This window comes from Panulirus ornatus, chromosome 12 (genome assembly GCF_036320965.1).
Source record: "Panulirus ornatus isolate Po-2019 chromosome 12, ASM3632096v1, whole genome shotgun sequence".
NCBI lineage: Eukaryota > Metazoa > Arthropoda > Malacostraca > Decapoda > Palinuridae > Panulirus > Panulirus ornatus.
This window is the reverse complement of record NC_092235.1, coordinates 71,179,620-71,191,770: the sequence shown is the minus strand read 5'-3', so window position 1 is coordinate 71,191,770 and position 12,151 is coordinate 71,179,620. Positions and strand designations below refer to the sequence as shown.

Here is a 12,151-nt window from a genome sequence, read left to right as displayed (position 1 = left end):
GACTACTCTGATACAAGCACTAAATTTCCTTTAGAGAAAAAGTCTGGATTGTGGTATCATTCTCGAGAGTCTGAAACTGACTCACATTGCCCCATTCCACAAAGGACAAAAAATGTATGTTCAATAACATAAACATCACATGTTATAAAAATCTTCAAAGGAATCCTAAGAAGCAAACAGATAGACTTTATGGAGGTGAATAATGTACATAACCCTGGGCAACATGGTTTCACATTGGGAAGATCTTGCCTTTCTCAGCTCCATGGCCACTATGATAGGACTGATGAAGCTCTGGAAACAAAGCAAATGCTGATGTTATCTGCCAAAACTGTAAAAGCACTTAATGTAAGTGACCAGGGAATCACAGCATATAAAATGTGAAAAATGGGAACAACTGGAAAAATTGGGAGAAGGATATATAACTTTTCAACTAATACATCACAAAACATAGATATAAATCACACCATCTACCTCCACAATAAAAAGCTCATTCTCCTACGGAACTGTAATTGCAAACTTCCTGTTCCTCAACCTTATATCTAATGCTAATGCAAACACAAGCCATAGTTTCATATCATTCTTAGCAGCAGATATAAAAATGGGTATAAAAATCACACCAATTATGTAAGCCAAAAGGCTACAGAGACATGAAGTCTTTAACTGGGAAACCGAAAAAACATGCTTTTTAATGGAGATAAGTTCCACCACATCCAGTAAGGAGAAAATTAAATAAGAAATAATACAGAATTCCAGACAGACAAAACTATATCATGAACTTGTTGAATAATGAGAAAAACCTTGGAGTAATAAAGACCGACAACTTGACCTTCAGTGAACATAAAACAATGGTTGCCTCATGCAGAGGGATGGTATCCTGGATCCTGCGGACCATTACAAAAAGGGAAGAAAAACCAATGATAATATTAGTTAAGATGCTAATTCTTTCACAATCTGAATAATTCTAACATCACCCTACAAGAATTATTCCGCCTCAGTGAAAAGTTCTCCCTATGCCAACAAATAACAAAACCAACCAGAGGATATAATATTCTGGACTTAATCCTTAAAAATAATGTGGACCAAATATGCGATAGTACTATCTCAAACACCATATACTCTGATTACAACGTAAAAACCAAAAGTAGGATGCTAAACCACCTAATTAAAATACACAAAACTCTGGAACTGTTTTTCAGAAACTTCAGTTTTAATAGTAAATTGATAAACTTGGAGGAGGTGATCAATGAGATGTTTGAAATACAATGGGAAACCCTGCTAAGTACTAAAATGAAGAACTATTCATATGATATGACCACTTTGGTACTCCAAACAAGCAACAGACATACAAGAGCAAGAAGAAAGTAAAAAAGGACTAGACTAGAACAAACAAAATGAGCCCTTTACAAGAGGTGAAAAAGAATTGTACATCTAAGGAAGCCAACTTCATCCAGTAAAGGAGAGAGAGCCTATAAAGTGAACTATTGGACACAAGAAAAAACCCAAAATAATTTTCTTATATGCAAAATGTGTATCCAGAACTGCAAACCCCATTGGCCCACTTGAAACAGAAGGTATCTTTACAGACAACTGCCAAGAGATGAGATATTCTAAAGGGGCAATGTGACTCGATTTATAGCAAGCCAAAAACAATAAAAATAAATGACTTAACAGACTTCTTCCTAAACAGTAACTTCCTAAGTGTACACATAGCAAATATCACTTCTAAACACAAGATTTCAAGAAGGCCACTGAGTGTATGCCCTTGCACCCAGCCCCAGGAAAAGACTCATGGAACTTAGTCTTCATAAAGAAAACAACTCAACTCTAGAATGTCTTATGTAACCTCTGGGAAAAAAGTCTAGATTCTGACATCATTCCAGAGACTAAAACTGACCCACACTGTTCCACTCCTCAAGGGTAGAAGCAAAGTAATCCCAAAAAACTAACAAGTGATAACATTAATATTATTCATCTATATTTATTTTGCTGTGTCGCTGTCTCCCACGTTAGCGAGGTAGCGCTAGGAAACAGATGAAAGAATGGCCCAACCCACACACATACACATGTATATACATACACGTCCACACACGCAAATATACATACATATACATCTCAACGTATACATATATATATACACACACACAGACATATACATATATACACATGTACATATTCATAGTCTACCTTTATTCATTCCCATCGCCACCTCGCCACACATGAAATAACAACCCCCTCCCCCCAAATGTGTGCAAGGTAGCGCTAGGAAAAGACGACAAAGGCCCCATTCGTTCACACTCAGTCTCTAGCTGTCATGTAATAATGCACCAAAACCACAGCTCCCTTTCCACATCCAGGCCCCACAGACCTTTCCATGGTTTACCCCAGACGTTTCACATGCCCTGGTTCAACCCAATGACAGAACGTCGACCCCGGTATACCACATCGTTCCAATTCACTCTATTCCTTGCATGCCTTTCACCCTCCTGCATGTTCAGGCCCCGATCACTCAAAATCTTTTTCACTCCATCTTTCCACCTCCAATTTGGTCTCCCACTTCTCGTTACCTCCACCTCCGACACATATATCCTCTTGGTCAATCTTTCCTCACTCATTCTCTCCATGTGACCAAACCATTTCAAAACACCCTCTTCTGCTCTCTCAACCACACTCTTTTTATTATCACACATCTCTCTTACCCTTACATTACTTACTCGATCAATACCACCTCACACCACATATTGTCCTCAAACATCTCTTTTCCAGCACATCCACCCTCCTCCGCACAACTCTATCAATAGCCCACACCTAGCAACCATACAACATTGTTAGAACCACTATTCCTTCAAACATACCCATTTTTGTTTTCCGAGATAATGTTCTAGACTTCCACACATTCTTCAAGGCCCCCAGAACCTTCGCCCCCTCCCCCACCCTATGATTCACTTCCGCTTCCATGGTTCCATCCGCTGCCAAATCCACTCCCAGATATCTAAAACACTTTACTTCCTCCAGTTTGTCTCCATTCAAACTTACCTCCCAATTGACTTGACCCTCAACCCTACTGTACCTAATAACCTTACTCTTATTCACATTTACGCTCAGCTTTCTTCCTTCACACACTTTACGAAACTCAGTCACCAGCTTCTGCAGTTTCTCACATGAATCAGCCACCAGCGCTGTGTCATCAGCAAACAACAACTGACTCACTTCCCAAGCTCTCTCATCCACAACAGACTGCATACTTGCCCCTCTTTCCAAAACTCTTCCATTCACCTCCCTAACAACCCCATCCATAAACAAATTAAACAACCATGGAGACATCACACACCCCTGCCGCAAACCTACATTCACTGAGAACCAATCACTTTCCTCTCTTCCTACACGTACACATGCCTTACATCCTCGATAAAAACTTTTCACTGCTTCTAACAACTTGCCTCCCACACCATATATTCTTAATACCTTCCACAGAGCATCTCTATCAACTCTATCATATGCCTTCTCCAGACCCATAAATGCTACATACAAATCCATTTGCTTTTCTAAGTATTTCTCACATATATTCCTCAAAGCAAACATCTGATCCACACATCCTCTCCCACTTCTGAAACCACACTGCTCTTACCCAATCTGATGCTCTGTACATGCCTTCACCCTCTCAATCAATACCCTCCCATATGATTTACCAGGAATACTCAACTAACTTATACCTTGTAATTTGAGCACTCACCTTTATCCCCTTTGCCTTTGTACAATGGCACTATGCAAGCATTCCGCCAATCCTCAGGCACCTCACCATGAATCATACATACATTAAATAACCTTGCCAACCAGTCAACAACACAGTCACCCCCTTTTTTTTTTTGCAGAGAAATAATGCAAATGAGTGGGAGATGTATAAAAGAAAGAGGCAGGAGGTCAAGAGAAAGGTGCAAGAGGTGAAAAAGAGGGCAAATGAGAGTTGGGGTGAGAGAGTATCATTAAATTTTAGGGAGAATAAAAAGATGTTTTGGAAGAAGGTAAATAAGGTGCATAAGACAAGGGAACAAATGGGAACTTCAGTGAAGGGGGCTAATGGGGAGGTGATAACAAGTAGTGGTGATGTGAGAAGGAGGTGGAGTGAGTATTTTGAAGCTTTGTTGAATGTGTTTGATGATAGAGTGGCAGATATAGGGTGTTTTGGTCAAGGTGGTGTGCAAAGTGAGAGGGTTAGGGAAAATGATTTGGTAAACAGAGAAGAGGTAGTAAAAGCTTTGTGGAAGATGAAAGCCAGCAAGGCAGCGGGTTTGGATGGTATTGCAGTGGAATTTATAAAAAATAATTTACATTAATATTATACATCACTAAAATCTTTGAAAGAATCCAATCAGGCAAGCTGACTGAATTCATGAAAGTGAGCAAGCTCCATAACTTAGGACAGTATGGTTTCAGGGTAGGTAGCTCTTGCGTATCGCAACTGCTTGACAATTATGGTAAGGTTGTCGAAGCTCTGGAAAACAAAGAAAACAAGATTTACATAGGCTTTCCAAAAGCATTTGACAAATGAGACTATGGTGTCATAGCAAATAAAATGCAAAAGATGGAAATAACTGCAAAAGCTGTGAGATGGACATCCAACTTCATCCCATTCCTCATCCACTATCCTCACATCATATGCTCTCACCTTTTGCCATTCTTCACTCAATCTCCTGGTACTTCCTCAAACAAGAGTCCTCTCCAAACTCACTAACTCTCACCACTCAATTCTTCCCACCATTTTCTCTTCTACAAATCTTCACCTTCGCCTCCACAAAATAATGATCAGACATACCTCCAGCTGTCTCTCAGCACATTAACAAGTCTCTTTTTTACACGCCTATCAATTAACAAGAAATTCAATTATGCCCTTTGACCACCTCTCCTACTCACACATATCTATGTATATTTCTCTTTTCAAACCTGGTATTCCCAATCACCAGTCTTTTTTCGGCACACAAATCCACAAGCTCTTCACCATTTCTATTTACAACACTGAATACCCTAGGTACATCAATTATACCCTCAAGTGCCACATTACTCACCTTCGCATTTAAATCACCCGTCACTTTAACCCGGTCTTGTGTATCAAAACTGCTGACAAACTCACTCAGCTGCTCCTAGAATACTTGTCTCTCATGATCTTTCTTCTCATGACTAGGTGCATGGGCACCAATAATCACCCATCTCTCACCATCCACTTTCAGTTTTACCCATATCATTCTAGAATTTACTTTCTTACACTGTATCACACATCCCCACAACTCTAGCTTCAGGAGTAGTGCTACTACTTCCTGAGCTCTTGTCCTCTCACCAACCCCTGACTTTACTCCTAAGACTTTTCCAACCATTCTTCCCCTTTACCCTTGAGCTTCGTTTCACTGAGAGCCAGAACATCCAGGTTTCTTTCCTCAGACATACTATCTATCTCTCCTTTTTTTTCTCATCTTGGTTACAGCCACACACATTCTGACACCCCAATCTGAGCCTTCGAGGAGGATCAGCATTCCCCGCTTGACTCCTTCTGCTTCCCATTTTAGAAATGGAAATACCAGGATAGAGTTTCCAGGCCCCTACCCCTGCCCCTTTTAGTTGCCTTCTATGACATGCGGGGAATATGTGGGAAGTATTCTTTATCCCCTATCCCAAGTACTGTATAGAATGATGGTAGTGCATCACCTGATGCTCTGACCTTGCCTTATGTATTCCTACAAAGCACCTAGCCAGATATGTCATGCACAATGCAGTCTTATTTTTCCTTATGGTTCCTCTGTTAATCCACTAACACCAAGATGCCTCCCACCAGATGATGCACTTTCATCATGCACAGATGATCAAATAAATCCACTTTTTGCTCTTAAGATATCAATTTCCTTGACCTCCTTTGGGTAAAAAACATGAATCACTGGCTTTATGCTTAAAGGCTATACTTAAGAGCACAAAGCAACAAATAAAGTTACCAAACATTTTTAATGCTATGAGATCAATTATGGTGCTCCTCACTCAGCAAAAGTCGCAGTAAGATAGAATAACAGCCAGGGCACATGAAATGACACTTGAGTGATGTGGTTATCTCAGCATGCATCACTGTGCACATCTTCATACCACCATTGTATTGGATCCTGCCAGGCATGGCAAGAAGTAGCCTACACCTGCTACAATACTTGCCCAACTGGTGGAAAAATACCATGGATACTCAAAACTCTATGCCAAAGTTGGTAAAATAGTATCCATTATTTTCAATGCAGATACTTTTTACCACAGGTGAAAATACCATGGTTGGCAAAGGACTTCTGTAATCTCCAACAAATGCCTAAAGAGAATATGAGCTTCACACTTATAGTGTTTCTTGTTGCTTCACTTTTCATACCAAGATGATTCATGAAGTGAAACCAGTGTCTATTCACACAACCTTTATACACATAATACCTTCAATGCATCTGATTTTTAATATTTCTTCCAACTTTATCTGAAAAATTCTTAGTCCTGATAAGATTCCAAACAGTATCTATCAGCTCTTCAGCAGTCTACATAAAAAAACTTTATTATTCATTATTATCATACATAATCGTAATTTTCCACATCAGCAAGGTAGCACAGGGAAACAGACGAAGAAAGGCCCAACCACTCATATACACATATATATACATAAACATCCATACAAACACATATACACTTCAACATATACATATAAATACATACATAGACAAAAACATATATACACATGTACATATTCACACTTGATGCCTTCATCCATTCCCATCACCACCCCACCACAGAGGAAATAGCATCCCCCCCTCAAGCGAGGTAGTGCAAGGAACAGACAAAAAGGCCACATTCATTCACGCTCAGTCTCTAGCTGTCATGTGTAATGCATCGAAACCACAGCTCCCTTTCCACATCCAGGCCCCACAGACCTTTCCAAGGTTTACTCTGGACGCTTCACATGCCCTGGTTCGATCCATTCACAGCACATCAATCCCAGTATACCATATCATTCCAATTCACTCTATTCCTTGCAAGCCTTTCACCCTCCTGTATTTTCAGGCCCTGATCACTCAAAATTTTTTCCACTCCATCCCTCCACTTCCAATTTGGTCTCCTGCTTCTTGTTCCCTCCACCTCTGACACATACATCCTATTTGTCAATCTTTCCTTACTCATTCTCTCCATGTGTCCAAACCATTTCAACACACCCTCTTCTGCTCTCTCAGCCATACTTTTTATTACCACGCATCCCTCTTAGCCTTTCATTACTTACTCGATCAAACCACCTCACACCACATATTGTCCTCAAACATTTCATTTCCAACACATCCTCCCTCATCTGCACAACCTTATCTACAGCCCATGCCTCGCAACCATATAACTTTGTTGAAACCACTATTCCTTTAAACATACCCATTTTTGCTCTCCAAGATAACGTTCTTCAATGCTCCCAAAACCTTCGCCCCCTCCCCCAACCTGTGACTCACTTTGGCTTCCATGGTTCCATCCCATGCTAAGTCCATTCCCAGATATCTAAAAGATTTCACTTCCTCCAGTTTTTCTCCATTCAAATTTACCTCCCAATTAACTTGCCCCTCAACCCTACTTAACCTAATAACCCTGATCCTACTTACATTTACTCTCAATGTTCTTCTTTCACACACTTTACCAAACTCATCCACCAACCTCTGCAGTTTCTCACCCAAATCAGCCACCAGCACTGTATTATCAGTGAACAACAACTGACTCACTTTCCAAGCCCACTTATCCACAACAGACTGCATACTTGCCCCCCCCTCCAAAACTCTTGCATTCACCTCCCTTACCACCCCATCCATAAACAAATCAAACAACCATGGACACATCATGCACCCATCACAAACTGACACTCACTGTGAACCAATCACTTTCCTCTCTTCCTACTTGTACATATGCTTAACATTCTTGATAAAAATTATCACTGCTTCTAGCAACTTACCTCCGACACCATATACTCTTAATACCTTCCACAGAGCACCTCTATCAACCCCTCATATGCCTTCTCCAGATCTATAAATGCTACATACAAATCCATTTGTTTTTCTAAGTATTTCTCACATGCATTCCTCAAAGCAAACACCTGATCCACACACCCTCTACCACTTCTGAAACCACACTGCTCTTCCCCAATCTGATACTCTGTACATGCCTTCACCTTCTCAGTAAATACCCTCCCATATAATTCCCCAAGAATACTCAACAAACTTATGCCTCTGTAATTTGAACACTCACCTTTATCCCCTTTGCTTTTGTACAATGGCACTATGCATGCATTCCGCCAATCCTCAGGTAATTCACCATGATCCATACATATATTGAATATCCTTACCAACCAATTAACAACACAGTCATACACATTTTTGATAAATTCCACTATAATACCATCCAAACCAGCCGCCGTGCTGGCTTTCATCTTCCACAAAGCTTTCACCACCTCTTCTCTGTTTACCAAACCATTCTCCCTGACCCTCTCACTTTGCACACCACCCTGACCAAAATACCTATAATCAAACCCATTCAACAAACCTTCAAAATACTCACTCCATCTCCTTTTTACTTCATCACTACTTGTTATTACCTCCCCGTTAACCCCATTCCCTGATGTTCCCATTAGTTCTCTTGTCTTACACAAGTTATTTATCTCCTACCAAAACATCTTTTTATTCTCCCTAAAATATGATACTCTCTCACCCCAACTCTCATTTGCACTCTTTTTCACCTCTTGCTCCTTTCTCTTGACCTCCTGCCCCTTTCTTTTATACATCTCCCAGTCATCTGCACTACTTCCCTGCAAAAATCATCTGAATGCCTCTCTCTCCTCTTTCACTAACAACCTTACTTTTTCATCCCACCACTCACTACCTTTTCAAATCTGCCCACCTCCCACCTTTCTCTTGCCACATGCATTTTTTGTGCAAACTATCACTATTTCCCCAAATACATCCCATTCTTCCCCCACTTCCCTCACATCATTTGCTCTCACCTTTAGCCATTCTGCACTCAATCTCTCCTGGTACATCCTCACACAAGTCTCCTTTCTACACTCACTTACACTCACCACTCTCTTCTCCCCAACATTCTCTTCTTTTCTGAAAACCTTTACAAATCTTCACCTTTGCCTCCACAAGATAGTGATCCCTCCAGCTGCCCCACTCAGCACATTCACATCCAAAAGTCTCTCTTACACGCCTATCAATCAACACGCAATCCAGTAATGCCCTTGGACCATCTCTCCCACTCACATATGTATACTTATATATCTCTCTCTTTTTAAACTAGGTATTCCCAATCACCAGTTCTTTTTCAGCACACAAATCCACAAGTTCTTCACCATTTCCATTTACAACATTGAACACCCCATGTACACCAATTATGCCCTCAGTTGCCACATCAAAGAAAGCAAAAAATCTTTAAAAAAGTAAATCAGTACTTTTATATTACATGAGTGGTGGAAGGAAAGAATAAATTGAACAAAGGTGAAGTAAATGTGAACAGATTACAATAGCTTAAGAGGTTGTATGACAGCATAGAATGTTTGAGTGTAAAAACTACCATACAGTGCAAATAGATCATTACACATTAATGATGATACATATTCTAACATGGTACAATATAGCTACTATAAGACTTTATGATAGCACCTTCTGTGGTTCATCCTCTTCTGAAGAAAATAATTCGGGGAACTGGATATCTGACAACAATTCTTCTCTCTGCTCTACTTCCTTTTGCTGCTCTGGCTCAACACAACCACTTTTCTCTAGTTCCAAAGCAGCAATTACAGCTCCAGCATCCACTGAGAGAGTGTTGCTATCCTGACATGCAAGGATAGCTTCTATCAACTTGTCTGTCTGTAATCATAAAACATCCATTAAATAATGAATATCTCAATCCAATGAAATTTAGAGCTTACATCAAGTAAATCTTATAACTAAATTTTGAGCAATAACTCTGATAACAGGTAGTGATGAAGTGAGGAGGAAATGGAGTGAGTATTTTGAAGGTTTGTTGAATGTTTTTGATGACAGAGTGGCAGATGTAGTGTGTGTGTGTGTGTGTGTGTGTGTGTGTGTGTGTGTGTGTGTGTGTGTGTGTGTGTGTGTGTGTGTGTGTGTGTGTGTGTGTGTGGTGGGGGGGGGGGGGGGGCAAAAGTGAGATAGTCAAGGAGAATGATTTAATGAAGAGAGAAGCGGTGAAAGCCTTGCAGGAAATGAAATCTGGCAAGGCAAAGGGCTTTGGGTGGCACTGCAGCTGAATTTAAGAAAGGGGGTGACTGCATTGTTGATTGGTCGGTAAGGATATTCAATGTATGTATGGATCATGGTGAAAGGCCTGAGGATTGGCTTAATGCATGTATAGTACGATTGTACAAAGGCAAAGGGATTAAAGGTGAGTGTTCAAATTACAGAGGTATTACTTTGTTAAGTATTCCTGGAAAATTGTATGGAAGGGTATTGATCGAGAGGGTGAAGGCATGTACAGAGCATGAGAATGGAGAGTAGTGTGGTTTCAGAAGTCGAAGAGGATGTGTGCATCAGGTGTTTGCTTTGAAGAATGTGTGAAAAGAACAGCTCTGGAGGCTGATTCGAGCAAGAAACTGCAGAAGTTGGTAACTAAGATTGGAAAAGTGTGTAAGGAAAAAGTCGAGAATAAATGTGAATAAGAGGAAGGTTATTAGGTTTACGAAGGTTGAAGGACAAGTTATTTGGGATACAAGTTTGAATGAGGAAAATTGGAGGGAGTGAAATATTTCAGATAGGTGAGAGTGGATTCAGCAGCGAATGTAACCAATGAAGCAGAAGTGAGTCACAGGGTGAGGGAGGGGCTAAAGGTTCTGAGAGCGATGAAGAATGTGTGGAAGGAGAGAACGTTATCTCAGAGAGCAAAAATGGGTATGTTTGAAGGAAAAGTAGTTCCAACAATATTATATGGTTATGAGGAATTGGCTATAGATAGGGTTGTGTGGATGAAGGTGGATGTGTTGGAAATGAAATGTTTGGGGACAACATGTGGTGTGAGGTGGTTTCATCAAGTAAGTAATGAAAGGGTAAGAGAGATGTGTGGAAATAAACAATGTATATATATAATTACTTATATTTATTCATTTTGCTTTGTCGGTCTCCCGCGTTTGCGAGATAGTGCAAGGAAACAGACGAAAGAATGGTAAAACCCACTCACACACACATGTTTATACATACACGTCCAAACATGCAAATATACATACCTATACATCTCAACGAGTTTATTTTCCTTTGTCACTGTCTCCCGCATTAACAACGTAGCGCAAGAAACAGACGAAAGAAATGGCCCAACCCACCCACATACATATGTATATACATACACGTCCACACACGCAAATATACATACCTATACATCTCAATGTATACATATATATACACACAAACATATACATATATACACATGTACATAATTCATAATGTCTGCCTTTATTCATTCCCATCGCCACCCCGCCCCACATGAAATAAGAACCCCCTACCCCCAAATGTGCACAAAGTATCGCTAGGAAAAGACAACAAAGGCCACATTTGTTCACACTCAGTCTCAAGCTGTCATGTAATAATGCACCGAAACCACAGCTCCCTTTCCACATCCAGGCCCCACACAACTTTCCATGGTTTACCCCAGATGCTCCACATGCCCTGGTTCAATCCACTGACAGCACGTCAACCCCGGTATACCATATTGTTCCAATCACTCTATTCCTTGTACGCCTTTCACCCTCCTGCATGTTCAGGCCCCGATCACTCAAAATCTTTTTCACTCCTTCTTTCCACCTCCAATTTGGTCTACCACTTCTCCTCGTTCCCTCCACCTCTGACACATATATCCTCTTTGTCAATCTTTCCTCACTCATTTTCTCCATGTGACCAAAGCATCTCAAAACACCTTCTTCTGCTCTCTCAACCACACTCTTTTTATTACCACACATCTCTCATACCCTATTATTACTTACTTGATCAAACCATCTCATACCACATATTGTCCTCAAACATCTCATTTCCAGAACATCTACCCTCCTCCGCACAACTCTATCCATAGCATACGCCTCGCAAACATATTACATTGTTGGAACCACTATTCCTTCAAACAC

At 40.5% G+C, this 12,151-nt stretch overlaps 1 protein-coding gene across 1 annotated transcript in view; it reads right to left on the bottom strand.

Moving 5' to 3' along the window:
- Window positions 1–9,891, bottom strand: part of LOC139752271 (uncharacterized) — a gene marked incomplete at its 3' end in the record, with an annotated part of 167,795 nt that extends 157,904 nt beyond the window's left edge. The window contains exon 1 of the mRNA XM_071668302.1: window positions 9,684–9,891. The remainder of the gene's footprint in view (window positions 1–9,683) is intronic.
- Between the last annotated feature and the right edge of the window lie 2,260 nt (window positions 9,892–12,151).